At 39.0% G+C, this 14,185-nt stretch overlaps 1 protein-coding gene across 1 annotated transcript in view; it reads right to left on the reverse strand.

Annotated features, from left to right (window-relative positions):
* Nucleotides 1–14,185, reverse strand: part of ADAMTS6 (ADAM metallopeptidase with thrombospondin type 1 motif 6) — a 366,007-nt gene that overhangs the window by 144,890 nt on the left and 206,932 nt on the right. The gene's annotated exons all lie outside the window — the stretch shown is intronic.

Consider the following 14,185-nt stretch of genomic DNA (forward strand, 5'->3'; position numbering starts at 1 on the left):
CATCATTGTTGTTTGGCGGGCCCAGGCTGGATTCGAACCTGCCAGCTCAGGTGTATGTGGCTGGTGCCTTGAGCCACAGGCACCGAGCCGAAAGTCAATATTCTTATTTGTCCTCTGTCTGCATATAAATATGATAGACTTTGTAATTAAGAGCAACTGAAGATTTCTGAGTCAGAGAATACCAAATTGATTCAATTTTGGACAGGTTATTATAGTAACTCTTGTGGTAGAGACATTAAAGCGGGAAAAGAATAGAGCGGGGGGGCAATCAGAAAATCATTGCTAAGAATTTTTTTGTGTTTTGTTTTTTTTCAATTTTTCATTTTTTTTTTTTCATTGAGACAGAGTCTCACTTTGTTGCCCTGGATAGAGTGCAGTGAAATCATAACTCACAGCAACCTCAAAGTCTTGGGCTCAAGCAATTCTCTTGCCTCAGCCTCCTGACTAGCTGGGACTATAGGTGCCCACCATAACACCCAGCTATTTTTTTTCTTTAGAGACAGGGTCTCACTCTTGCTCAGGCTGGTCTCAAACTGGTGAGCTCAAGCAATACATCCTCCTCGGCCTCCCAGAGTGCTAGGATTACAGGTGTGAGCCACCATGCCTAGCTTGAGAAATAATTTTGGTCTGAATTAGGGCACTGGATAAACAGGTGGACTTAGATTTGAGACATGTTTAGGAAGCAGAATGTCCCCTTATACATGTCTACTTCTTAGGTGAGTCTTTATTAAGTACAATATAAAAAGAGCTATAATTAAAATATATAGCATGTCCACATAAGGAGGGTAAAGAGGAGGAGTTAGTAATTCAGGTAAACCCACAAAGAAAGAGAAGAAGTATATGATTATACACAGCCCTAAATTAAAACATCACTTAACCTTCCAATAACATCAATATTTAGTATTCTAGTTTGACACTAACGTACTGGAGTCAATCTCTTTGATGTCTTCTAGGAATCTGAAAGTGAAATTTCAAGTGTGTTAAATCTGATGTATATTCTGTGAAAACAATCAACAGATTCACATAAAGAGCCAAAAAGTATAAATGAGTAATTCTAGGAAATTAATATTTCTTATTTCTCCCAAAGGTGGATGCTACTGTGTTAATACCACTATGATTCATTCATAGCATTACCTTTTAGTAATTGTTTTATATATACCTCTGTGTCATGTTAAGATAAAGGTAAGCAAGCTTTAAGAGAACCAATTTTTAGATCCTCAACTTTCTTATGTACTCTTTTCTTAAAAAAGTAAAACTTCTACTTTTGGAATTATATTTTCCTACCTTACATATAGTTCACCCATCCATAATTGTATAATAGTGTATTCTCTGGGAATGTAAGAATATGGCTGCTAAGAATAGAGACAAACGGAAACATTCAGTGTCAGTGTTGAGAAAGAGAATGACTTTTAATGATTGGTTTTAATTAAACCAGATCAGGTGGTTTCCAATTCTTTACTTTCATCAAGTTTTCAGGAGGACTTAGTCAAAGTAAGTTTACTAATAGTAAATTACTTTTTGATAATAGATTACCATGGTTACGATTTGACAAATAATTCAAAGAATTTAGTAACATTTCTATAATAAACTCCCTTTATACATGTCTACTTCTTATGTGAGTAAATTTTCTCAGCATTCACATCAATAAAAACAAAATACAGAAATATAATTGTTGCCAAAATCTTACCTCATTCTAGCAATACAAAGATAATTGCAGTAACTGAAAAACTACAACTAAAGATACATCTTCTAGTAAAAAATTTACTCACATATTTAATAATTTATCAAAATTTATGTTTCCTCCTCCAATCATTAATGATTAGGTAATGTAATGAACATTAAATCCAGAAGAAAATTTTTTTTCTTTATGATCACAGAAAAAATTTTCATCTAATTTTAATTTACCCGATTTTGTTGTAGAGCTATATGATACTGTGTACCTTAAAATACTCTTAAGCATAAAAATATCTTTTAAAAGATATTTGGATATTTTGAAATATACATTAAGATCAAATTCTGAAAGAGAATAATTATATTGAATTAAAATAGGAAAAAGTGATATAAATTTTGACTATAGAACCTGCTCATGTATTTTTAAAATATATAATGATAGTTACCTAATTACTATGAGTTATTGATTAAATTGGATATATTTAATATTTAGGAAAGGGATATGCCTATTTTATTTTTAAATGTCAAAACTGGCAATATCCTAGAAATTTTATCCTTTGCAATCACTTAGACATAAAAGGAAAATTTTAGACATCAACTAAATAATATAAAATAGAGTATAGAATTTTCTTAAATTCTTTCTGAAGTATCCAAGCAAAAAGATTTTAAAACCAATGAACTCAAGTACTGAAGGAGAAAATCCTGAGTTCTATTTCTGATAGTAATCCTTATAGTTTAGCTATGAGATACAGATAGCTATCTTAGGGATTTAGGTTTCACCTGCAAGAATATATTTTTATAGCTCTTATTTTATTTTTTGAGACAGAGTCTCATTATGTCAACCTAGGTAGAGTGCCATGGCGTCACAGCTCATAGCAACCTCAAACTCTTAGGCTTAAGCAATTCTCTTGTCTCAGGTGCCCACCACAACGCCTGGCTATCTTGTTGTTGTAGTTGTCATTGTTGTATGGCAGGCCTGGGCTGGGTTCGAACCTGTCAGCCCTGGTGTATGTGGCTGGCACCCTAGCCACTGAGCTACAGGTGCCGAGCCTATAGCCCATATTTTAAACATAAGAAATCTCAGAAATGATCTGCCAATGTCCAATAGGTCACTGACAGTGATATAAAATGAAACGGGAGTTTACAAATGCCATTTATGGCATTAGTTTCAAAAGATCCCTCTGATCAAAGATCAGAGTATAGAGCTCCAGGTTGATCACAAAATATATAGTGGTACCTCTGTAAGTTGAACACCCAAGGGACTGTAATGTACTGGTCAACATACAGAGGTGGTCAACATGAGGAACTAGGCCTACTGTACTGAAATACATATTGGTGCACATCTGGTCTGTGAAAATTAGGCCAATATAAAGAGGTGGGCAAGGTAGGGAGGTGGTCAACTATGGAGGTTCTACTGTATTTCTTCTACAGTATTTTCTTCCTTCCTGGAAGCTCTATCACTGAAGAGTTTGACAAAAGAAGTGAAACTCATTAGTGATGAGAAAATAAAACAAGATGCCACTTTAAAACCATCACACTGGCAAAAATAAGACTATCAGCTAGGACAAAGTATTAGCACTGGTGTAAAGCAACAAATATTTTAGCACAAAGTAGTCATAGTGTGATCAGAGCAGCTATTTGGAAAGAGCAACTCATTCGGACTTAGTCAAATTAAATAACCATATACATTATGATCCAGCAATCCTATTCTTGCATATATATCTCAGAAATATTCTCAAAAGGAATATGTATAAAGAATGTTCATGGCAGAATTATTTATGATAGCAAGGAGCTGAAGACAATTTAGGTGTCTGTCCCTAGGAAATGGGTAAGTAAACTTTGGCAGATGTGTATTACGGAATACTAAGCAGAAGCCAGAAGCAACAAACAAAATAGATGTTGTCAAATAGATGTTGTCCACATATATATGAATACATCATAACAAAAGTAAAAAAATCAAGAAATGGAACAAAGTATTTAGCATTATACCATACACTCCTGAATGATAAGAGAAGGACTGAGAAACTATTCTAAATTAAAGACTAAAGAGACACAATCAAATGCAATGGAAACTGTAGTGAAACTGTATTGAAAGAAAACCTGCTATAAAGGACATTGTTGGGACAATTGATGAAATTTGAAACGAGATTGTAAATTAGATAATAATAGTATATCTGAGTCAATTTTTATAATTTGATAATTGTACTGTGAGGATATAAGAAAATATCCTTTGTTCTCAGGAAAAAAATACTGAAATTTTAGGAATATAACTTACTCTTAAAGAGTTTGGAAAATACATTAGGAGAGAGATAAAGTGCTGCAAACTATTAACAATTTCTGGATCTGGGTGAAAGACACATGGAAAATCTTTCTACAATAGCAAATTTTCTGTAAATTAAAATATTTTTAAAGTTAAAAGTTAAAAAGCAAGCACATACACAATACAGAACAAACTGCAATGTTTCACAAGGATACATGTATATTCAAAAGATACATATCAAATTCATTAGAACAGCTGTCTGTGGGAGGGGATTAATGGGAATATAGAAATATATATTATATATAAATATATAAATAAATATATATTATATATATAAATATACATGTCTATATATTTATGGAGCTATTAAACAAAGGACTTTGAGTGTACTGATACTGAAAACTATGCTCTGCCAATGAAGTAAGTAAAGGTAAAAAGAGAGAGAGAATATTAACTCACTCTTTGTTTTTGAGTTTTAAAAGTAGTCATTAAAAAAAGAAGAAGAAAAATAACCAAGTTTGGCACACCTGGGGTTCATCCATTAGTTAAGGTACTAATGGGTGAACAGTGGTAACAAAAGAATGTCTTGGAGGCTCCCATAGCTCAGTGGGTAGGGTGCTGGCCACATACATGGAGGCTGGTGGATTTGAACCTGGCCCAGGCCAGCTAAAACAACGACAAATGCAACAACAGCAACCAAAAAATAGCTCGGCATTGTGGCCGGTGCCTGTGGTCCCAACTACTTGGGAAGCTAAGGTAAGAGAATCACTTAAGCCCAAGAGTTTGAGGTTGCTGTGAGCTATGACGTTGCAGCACTCTACTGAGGGTGACAACTTAAGACTCTGTCTCCAAAAAAAAGAAAGAAAATCTCCATGGTTAGTTTTATGTGTGTAGTAAAGCAATTCAGACTATACAGAGTTACTGATTTTCATTTGTGGAGGGTTTTTGGAACACACACAGAGACAGAAAGTGACAGAGACAGAGCAACAAAGAGAGAGGTTAGGAAAGAGAGAGTCTTCTTTGGGCCTCTTGTGATCTTCTGTTTCTTGCTGAGTGTGCCAAGACTGCAAGGCTTTGATCATGTTCTTGAACTCAGATCCTTTTGCAGGATAACTTTGAGAGGTAAGGAAACATCTCCCTTGGACAAAGAACAGGTTAATGTATTTCTTTCTATAAGGATCATAGATTCTCCAAGCTCAAATGTTTCTCAGGTGTGATGAGAACCCACCACGTGTGCATTTCTATGGGCAGTATTATCACCACTGTGGAATTTGGGGCTAAGGGAAAATAATGTAAATATGCTGATGCTTATGCTGTTTGCTGTACTGATATAAAATCCTTTGCCTCTAACTCAGAAATATCATATCTCTTGCTAGCATCCATGCAACAGTAATAGGTAACCTATTAGTTTCTAAGTAGGGTAAAATCAAATCTGAAATCCAATGAGAATGATTGCTAGACAAAGAAAGAGTAATCATCACAGAAAATTCAGTAATCCTGAAAGCAAAGTACTCCGCCACATTAGTCTTAACTGTTTGGAAAATGTAGCCCCAATTCTCAAAAATATCTATTAAAACACAGTAAGCATTTTTTGTTTTATTTCCTTCCCAGGACATAAATTCTAGGTAGAAGAATTTCAGTTAAATCTTTGGATAGATTCAAGTAAAAAAACATACATTCCCTCTCTCATTATCTTTGTCTCTTTTTATATCTCAAAAGTTTAAAAAGCATTAACTATTCCCAAATATTGAATAAAAAAATTCTGTCTTACCCCTGTAAGATATTACTCAAAAACAATAAGAAAAAAGAAAGAAAGACAGACAATTCTACATTTAATGAAAAGTAGGAAACTTCTAAAACCAAAAACTGCAATATGATGTGTATGGAAGAAAGGTCAAATATAGCAAAGTCGAAGAGAGGTGAAGACAGGCACTAAGGAAAACACCAATCACTGAAAATCTGTGCTAAAGTGAAGAGAGTATGTTTATTCAAAGTTAAGTGCAAAAACTTGAAGAGCAAAACCAACAATCATTTCTTATGAACAGTTAGAGTAAGAATCCAAACTGTTGAAATATACCCCCTTGTTCTAGTTGTCAAAAAAAGGATAGGCTGGGTGGCACCTGTGGCTCAAAGGAGTAGGGTGTCAGCCCCATATACTGGAGGTGGCAGGTTCAAACCCAGCCCTGGCCAAAAACTGCAAAAAAAAAAAAAAAAAAAAAAAAGGGTAGGCTGAGCTAAATGGAGTCATGCAAACCGTTTTTATAAGAAGTAAGAGTCTGTCAGAAAAGATGAGAGATTCTGTCTCACCAACAGTTTTATAAAAAATATAGGGTTAAAGAAATTGAATCATATAAAAATACTGTATCATTAATAAATTACTACTTACTAGGAAAGTAGCTCTGGGCCCCACCCAATATAAACCCCACATAAATATTTCATCCAGAAAAATCAAGCTCATTCAAATATGTGCCATTCAAAATGAATAACAAGTGGATCTATAAATATATTAAAATTTTTTCAAAGAACAGGAAAATAGAAGATGAAGAATACTTGACAGAAAAAACTTGCTACAGAAAATATATAAATTAGATACATCTGGCCATGAATTTGAACAAACTTAATGAAGTCATCATTTTATAAAAACAATTTAATGTAGATATAAGCAATCAGGGAAGATATGGTAAGGCAGGAGATGAGAACACGACCCACCAGAGGAAATAACTGAAGAAAAAGAACTATCATAAGAAAAAGGTCCTATCAAAGTAGCAAAAAAATTAGATAACTGTTACAAATATTTCTCACAAGACAAAGAAAAACAAGCAAAATGAAAACGGACAGAGATTAAAAAGATCAAAGTAAAGGAATCCCCAATATATGTATTACTGTTGTCCACAAAAAAGTAAAGCAAATAAGTTTTAAAAGAAAGAAAGCATTAAAATGCAATGCAATAAAATATTCAATAAATAAAAATAGCTAAAATCTGATCAAAATTGAACTATTCTATATTCTAGGAAAAACTTAACATAGGATGATGAATCCACACTTACCTACATCCCACTAAACTTCTCAGATTTCAGAAATGAATACAATTAGAGTAGCTTCAGATTTCTCTGCAGTGGTATTTAACACAAGCAGACCATGGAGTAATGCTTAATCTTGTACCAAAACTGGCATAAAAATCATTTCTAATAAGAACTCTGGGTAGAAACCTTTCATGGGTTATTTCTATAAAAACTGCTATAAGATAAACTTCAGTTTTGTTTTAAAATAATGTAAAAGTTTGATAGCCTACTAGGTTTCATAGCAGGCAATACATATGACAAAGTAAAATGACCAGTCCAAAAAATTTCCTTGTCATATTACTTAATTACTTTTTTGGTTTATTTTTCTGAGGTTATTTTTAGTCTCCTACATACCTAAAATATGTATGTTAAATCATAATACTTAAGAGAAAATAACACATAGGTGTATGTTCTAAAAAATAACTATAAAGCAAACATCCATGCTATCTCTACCAAATTTAAAAAACAGATCATTTCAGGATAATGAAAAATTGTCTCTCATATTCACTTTTACAATCATATTCTTCCTCCCTCCACAAGGAAACCCCTAGCAACTTTTGTGGCAATCATTTCCTATGCATTCCTAAACAATATTTGTTAATTCTGCTAGTTTTGAAATCTATAAAAGTAGAATCATGTTGTACATATTCTTTTATAACTTGCTTCATTCATTCAACAATTTGTTAAGAAGTCTTCTCTGCTGAAATGTCTAGCTGTACAGCATTCACTTTTTACTGCTTAATAGGATATAATTGGAAATATACCACTTATTTAAATATTTTATAATGATACATTCAAGATAATTCCCAGTATAGGCTTACTTTGAACAATACTGATAAGTATTCTTGAATATGTCTCCTGGTAATACATGTAAGATTATCTCTAGAACAATTTCTTAATTTGGCCTCAGGATCTTTTACCCTCTTAAAAATACTGGAGACTCCAAAGAACTTTTGCTTATGAGGTTTTAACTAGTTATACTTATAATATTAACAATTAACTGAGAAATTTTAAATGCATAATTCATTTAAATGCATAATAATCCCTGTATATTAACATAGTCATTTTTGTAACGAGTATATTCCCATTCTGTCTCCCAGCTCCACCTCCCAGGGTTGATTCCGAGAAAAGACTTCAGAATAAGAAAGCATGGAAAGTCCCCAAGTTCACAAAAACTCCCTAGTCCCTGGTGAACAAACAATAGTGGGAAACCTACCCAAGCTGTTACCCAAGCTATAAGCATTGTTACCCAAGCTGCATCCATTGTTACTCAGGCTGTAACCCCACCCCAAGTTAACCACAATATTCTGCTTCTGTACTGGCTTGCTTGCTTAGCTACACAAAAAAAAGAGTATAAAAGACAACCTGCTCTCCACTTCAGGGCCTACTGCCCTTCAGAGCAGCAGTCCCCTGTGCATGTGTAATAAATCACCAACTAATTGTACCTAAAGTGGAATCTAAGTCTATCTTTCCATGTTGTGGTGGTTACAACATTCTGGAGGTCCCAGCAAGATTCTCACCCTTGGACCCCCACCCGGGCCCACCTGCCAGCTGAAGGCTCCAGAAGATGGCCTCTAAGAGACATTTCTCCGCCCCAGGGCCCTTGGACATGTGGATTTGGGGCACAGGTCCCAAAATTTTCCATTCTGGTGACTCAACTGCAGCACATCAAGTAAGTCTGTCTGGATCTCTAGAGAATTTGGGGGAACTTGACTAGCTTGACACAGCTGAGAGTCAGTTCCTGGGACAGAGGAGAGACATCTCCCTGTCTCCTCAGGTTGTCAGTTTTCTGTGTCATTGTTTTTTGTCCGTTTTGTTTGTCAGTGTCTGCTTGATAATCTGTTTGCAATGGGACAGGGACCATCCACCCCTCTAACTTCTTTAGAATGTCTTCTCAGTAATTTTTCTGATTTCAGCTGCTGTGCCCGGGGCTACAGTGCAAAAGTGAAACCAGGCACTCTGCCCAACCTCTGTGAACTGGAGTGGCTGGCTTTCAACCCAGATTGGCCACCCAATGGATCTTTTAACCTCTCCCTTCTCTCTAGCATTTGGATGACCGTTTATAGTTGCCCTGGCCATCTGGGCCAGATCCCCTGTTTAGATATATGGATTGACATCGCCTCTGAGGGGCCGGCTTACACCCAAAAGTGCAGTAATCACTTAACCCCTCTCATGTCCTTTTTGGCTCTCCATCAGATTCACCCAGGACATGCCACCCCAAGACTCAGGCCCTAAAGTGAGAAGGACAGGAGCCTGGAGTCCCTGTATTGCCCCCTCCCCCTGAAGACCACATCCTGGACCCTCCCCTCCAGCCCCATTCCTTGTACCCATCTCCATATGACCCCCACCTGGATGTTCTGGTACCTCCAGCTCTCCTAGCCCCATGGGCCCAGGGAACTATGAGGGAGCCCCCACGTGGTCCCTCACAGACCCAAGGAGGAACCACATACCAGCCCTCTAGCCCAGATTCCACTTCTACTCTGAATCCCCCGGGAGTGGGGCTGCCTTCTTGAATGGCTCCCATCTTGCCCTTGCACCAACTAGCCCCCACCCTGCCTACAGGGGAACAGTCATTCATAATATATGTCCCCTTTTCCACCAGTGATCTGTACAATTGGAAAACCCAGAACCCCCCATTCTCAGAGAAACCACAGGGGCTTTCACCCACCAAACCACTTGGGATGATTGTCAGCAACTCCTCCAAGTACTATTCACTGCCGAGGAATGAAAACACATCCTGAGAACTGCCAGGAAGGCTGTTTTGGGACTAGATGGGCAGCCCAGCACCAAAGCAGCCCTGTTGGAGACTCATTTCCCGAGTGACTGACCACCTTGGGGCCCTAACTCTGATGAATATAGGGAAACTCTACTTTGGTACCACCAGATTCTGATGCAGGGCCTCTGGGTGGCCGCTAACAAGCTGACCAATTTGTCTAAGGTTAGTGAGGTCATTCAGGGAGCCACAAAAAGCCCTGCAGCTTTTTTAGAAAGGCTATTAGAAGCCTATAAAACTTATACTCCTATTAATCTGGAGGCCCCTGAAAACTGGCAGGCTATAAACATAGCCTATGTTGCTCAGTTGGCCCCTGATATTAGCAGAAAGCTACAAAAGCTTGAGAGTTTTGAAGGGAAAAATCTCAGTGAGTTGGTGAAAGTAGTTCTGCAGGTTTTTAAAAACCAGGAGTCCGTGGATGTGGCCACCACTAAATAGACGGCTAAAGTCCTTATAGCTGCCCTCCAGGAGCACTCCTGAGCTCAAGGAACTCCACAAGGTAGAGGGCCGAGACCCCCACCCCCACCCTGAGGCCCAATCAATATGCCTATTGTAAGGAAATGAGACACTGAAAAAATAAATACCTGTGGAGAACAGCTAAAGCACAGGCAGAGGCACTGGCCAAAATCCTCCTCAAGGAAGATGTTGACTGAGGGAGTTGGGGTTCCTTCCCCTTAGGCCCCCGTAAGCTCATGATAACCTTACAAGTCAGGGGCAACCCTGTGAAACAAAAAACAATGGTGGGCACCACTAGGAACCCCAGGCAGTCCCTTGGAACACCGCCCCCATAACAGACCTGGATAGGGGCACTATCACCCGCTCCTTTTTGATCATACCAAACTGTCCATACCCCTTGTTGGGGCAAGACCTGTTACAAAAACTCCATGACACTGTTTCCTTCGGACCAGCTGGAACCTTCCTGATGGTACCTAACAGCCCTGCCCATATCCTTTTCTCCACCTCTCTTGGGGACAAATACCTGTTCTTCAGAGGACATACCCTTCCAAACCACCAACCTTAACCTGTTCACAGATGGCAGTAACTACATCTATGAAAGTAAACACATAGCTGGGGCAGCAGTTACCTCTCTCACACAGGTCCTTTGGGAAAAAACACTGGGACAGGACTTCAACTCAAAAAGCTAAGCTCATCGCCCGTATGCAAGCCGTGCAATTAGCTAAGGAAAAAGCAGCCAACATATACACAGATAACCAGTACATGTTTGCCACAGCCCATGTCCATAGGGCCCTGTACAAAGAAAGGGAACTCCTGACTTCTGGTGTAAGAAACATCAAAAACAGAGAAGAAATCCTAGCCCTACTAAAATTCATCTGGCTACCAGAGCAACTCACCATCATCCACTGCCAGGGACACCAAAGAATAGACTTGCCCGTCGCAAAGGGAAATACGCTGGCTGACCAAACAGCCAAGGCAGCTACCCTAAGACCAGTGGGGTCCTTCCATATTCTTCCAGTCTTACCGGACTGCTTACTGCCACCATCACCAGTCTACTCAGAAACAGACCAAGAAGAAAACAAATGCCTAGATTGCCTGATGGGTCCCTGAGACTGGCTCATCTTCCCAGACAGCTGCCCATTCCTCCTGGAGATGTTAAAATGACAACGTGTTAACCAGCTGCACCAGGGAAACCACCTAGGAGACACAAAACTTAACCAACTTATCTCCAAGCACCTGTACATCCCCCATCTCTGCAAATGCAATAAGAGTGCAACCTCCAGGTACCTTCCATTTAACAAGGTAAATACAACCCAGGTGCCTCATCACATGGTATAACACCTCCGGAACACAAACCTGGGAGAGAACTGGGAACTCGACTTCACCAAAATCAAGCCAGGGCAGTATGGATATAATATCCCCTAGTCTTAATTAATGCCTTTTAAAAATAGCCAGAAGTGTTCCCTTGTAAAAAAAAAAAAAAAAAAAAAAAAGACCAAAAAAACCCAGTCTTAACAGTAGTAAAACACCATCTCACTGACATTATCCCCTGATTCGGATTGCCTCTCACCCTAGGGTCCAACAATGGCCCGGCCTTCATAGCCCAGTTTTCTAAAAACCCTAGCGGCCACTTTAAAAATTACTTGAAAGTTACATTGTGCATACAGACCCCAAAGTTCAGGGCAAGTTAAAAAAATAAATAAAACATTAAAGGAAACCTTAACTAAGTTACACATAGAGACTGGCAGTAACTCGGTAGATCTCCTCCCCTTCGCCCTTCTACGTGCCCAGTGCACCCCTTATATACAAGGCTTTACCCCTTTTAAAATTATGTAAAAATCTCCCCCTCCCCTTATTCCCGAATTAACTTATGAATTACAAGCCCCCATCCATAATCACCAAATCTTGAACTCTTTACAAACCTTATAGACATTATGTGCAGAACTCCGAAACTTACAGGCCTTGCAGACATTACATACATAACTCCAAGACTACATCCAGCCAAGCCCTGCTAACCCTGAAGGCACTTCACCTCCCCGATCACTACACTTCCTTCAACCAGGAGACTGGGCCTGACTATCAAGGTTGGTAGAAAAAAGCCCTAGATCCATTACAGCCAGACCAAACCAGCAGCCAAAGGCCACATTCCCCAGTCATGGAGCCTCCAGCCAACTGAGGTCCCACTAAAATTCTGGTAATGCCGGAATCCCTCCCCTTCCTCACCATCCTGCACTCTAGGCAAAGAGCTGGCAGACAAGGACACTACTACAACCAGCACCAACTAATCCCCCATGATTGGATCCTCTCCTGTACTGAAGATGGCACCAAAATCGCCCACACCTCAGCAACGGACACCCAACCAGCCTTCTGCTTTAATCTCTGCACCTTGTTCAGCTACAGCTGGACTGGAGGTTCATCAATCAGTTATGGAGGAAAGTGGGACCTGGCTTGGGGCTGTATAACCCAATAATCAGCCCAAGGACTCAAAAATATTAACTTCTATCAATGCCTTGCAACTGTATTAAGTTTCTCTTCAAGTAGACAATCATGTGGAAGGACAGGAGACTAAAACTGGGTCTGTAATCCAGATACCCCCCCCCACCCCCGGCTCCTCTACCAGCACCAATCCCCACCATCCTGGACCAAGGTCACTTCCATGCCCACATCCTCATCCCCTACTCCACCTGCCCTACGGCCCCTCATTCCCCTGGTAGCCCCCAGAAGAACTTAGTTCACATGCTCCATTAGTTTAACTCCTTGTGTTAAGTTTACATTTATTCCAGGGAAGGGGGACGAAAACATCTCTTCAGCTTACAAAGACAAACTAGAGCCCCCATTTTAGTTCCCTTACTAGTAGACCAGTAGACCATTTTAGTTCCCTTACTAGTATAGGATTAGCAAGCACCACAGCCATGAGCACCACAACCCTAGCAACTAGACCCCTTAGCCCAAGTTTCAGGGCACTCAAACTCAAATTGATTTGGCTCTCCAAGACCTGGAAACTTCTGTCACCCATTTAGAAAAATCTTTATACTCACTAGCAGAGATAGTTCTCCAAAACAGGAGGGGTTTAAATTTACTATTTTTAAAACAAGGATAACTTTGCATGGCCCAAAAAGTAACATGTTATTTTTATGCCAACCACTCTGGAGTCATAAAAAACGGATTAGTCCTAGTCCGAAAAAGACTGCATGAGTGGGAGGACTTACAAAAAATTAGTATAAAACATTATTTAATTAGTCCCGATGGCTCACAACCCTTCTGTCAGCCATAGCAGGATCCCTCCTCTTCTTAATTGGAATAACATGTGACCCCATCATCTTCAGCTGCCTCAGGGCTGTCATACAACAAAGACTTCAGATCATAAAACTGATGGTACTACACACCCACTATCAACCTCTCCCTAGCGATTCACATGCATCCAGGGTTTGATTCCCCAAAAAGACCAGTGGGGAATGTAATGAGTCTATTCCCATTCCATCTCCCAGCTCTCCCCTCCCCCCGGGTCGATTCCGAGAAAAGGCTTCAGAATAAGAAAGCATAGAAAGTCCCTAAATTCACAAAACCCCCTTAGTTCCTGGTGAACAAATAATAGTGGGAAACCTACCCAAGCTGTGTTACCTAAGCTGTAACCATTGTTACCCAAGCTGTATCCATTGTTACCCAGGCTGTAAACCCACCCTGAGCTAACTGCAACATTCTGCTTCTGTACTGGCTTGCTTGCTTAGCTACACAAAAAATAGAGTATAAAAAACAAACTGCCCTCCACTTTGGGGCCCACTGCCCTTCAAAGCAGTGGTCCCCTGTGCAGGTGTAATAAATCACCAACTGATTGTACCTAAAGTGGGGTCTGAGTCTATCTTTTCAGGTTGTGGTAGTTACAACAATTTTAAAGTATTATATTTTTCAAAATAAAGTATTTCAGTAAGGAAGATATTGTTTTATTTCATTTTTACTAATCTC

The sequence above is a fragment of the Otolemur garnettii genome, unplaced genomic scaffold (genome assembly GCF_000181295.1).
Source record: "Otolemur garnettii isolate 467f Iridium unplaced genomic scaffold, OtoGar3 scaffold00017, whole genome shotgun sequence".
Lineage (NCBI taxonomy): Eukaryota > Metazoa > Chordata > Mammalia > Primates > Galagidae > Otolemur > Otolemur garnettii.